Consider the following 1,204-nt stretch of genomic DNA (forward strand, 5'->3'; position numbering starts at 1 on the left):
ATGGATGGTTGGATGGATGGGTGAGTGGATGGTAAATGGACTGTACTTATATAGCGCCTTTCTATCTTATCGAGATACTCAAAGCACTTTACACTACAATCTGTGCCTCATTTACGCATTCATACAGCACTCTACTAGATCTCTACAAAGCTAATTGAACAAATCATTCTAAAGAGACTAATCAGAGCTTTATCACATTCATACACTGATGGGTTCAGTGTCTTGCCCAGGGACACTTTTGCATGTAACTGCTGGTGGATGGGTAGGTGAGTGGATGGAAGGATGGAGGAGTGGATGGGTGAATGAATATATTCCTGTTTTTACATGACAATATTTAGTGTTTTTATTTTCTGTTATAGCTACATAATTGCTATGCAACAAACTATAAACATTAAAAATTAGAAGCTTTGGAAGATTTTCATTGAATTTTAGTTGTGATTTTCAATCATGGACCTGAAATTGTTTGTTTAAGTCGACTGTTTCACTGAAAAGTTTTCCGAAGTCCTGGAGGACGAATACTGCACAAAACTCAATTTCCCGTCATTCCTTCCGTTCCGGCGTCAGGGAAAGGAAAATGGCGTTGACTAATATAAGGCTGCTGCGATTTTGAAGCGACTAAAATAAGAAACTGCTTTGGTTTAAAAGACTGGCTTGATGTTTTTAAAATCATTTTGTGGTAAATGTCAAAGGGAGGATCTTCTCTCAGACTGAAAGCCGCCGGACTGAAGGTATTTACTTTCGAACAGCTCTTTACTGCTGGCTGCTGTCACACAACTGTTAGCTAAATAAGCTAAGTGGCTAGCAGCTGAATGCCTGCAGCGAACATTATTTTAAGGAGAACATCATTTTTTGTGTGAGACGGAAATAATTGTGTAATTAGTTTTTACACGTTTTCAATAAAATGTAAGAAGGTGTTCATAGAAGTTACGGCTTCGTTTGTTTCAACCTCAACGAACTAGATTCAAGCCGCCGCTAAACATAATGAATCTCAGTAGTCTCTAAACAACACAATCTAGTTTACTATTTTGAAATAAATTAGAAATCAATTAACTGCTTAAGGTGCACTTATCAATGGAAGTTGTATTAATAGTGAAAGTCACTAATAAAACTCAATGAAAGTCTTCTAATGCCGCAAGTTGGCATTGTACAGGGACACACACACATATGTAAATATAGATAGATATATGTGTGTGTGTGTGTATAT

At 37.0% G+C, this 1,204-nt stretch overlaps 1 protein-coding gene across 1 annotated transcript in view; it reads left to right on the plus strand.

Annotated features, from left to right (window-relative positions):
- Nucleotides 1-568: 568 nt before the first annotated feature.
- Nucleotides 569-1,204, plus strand: part of scaf1 (SR-related CTD-associated factor 1) — a 59,043-nt gene continuing 58,407 nt past the window's right edge. The window contains exon 1 of the mRNA XM_037688800.1: nt 569-728. The gene's annotated coding sequence lies outside the window, so the exon portion shown is untranslated. The remainder of the gene's footprint in view (nt 729-1,204) is intronic.

Source organism: Nematolebias whitei, chromosome 15 (genome assembly GCF_014905685.2).
Source record: "Nematolebias whitei isolate Nwh7 chromosome 15, NemWhi1, whole genome shotgun sequence".
NCBI lineage: Eukaryota > Metazoa > Chordata > Actinopteri > Cyprinodontiformes > Rivulidae > Nematolebias > Nematolebias whitei.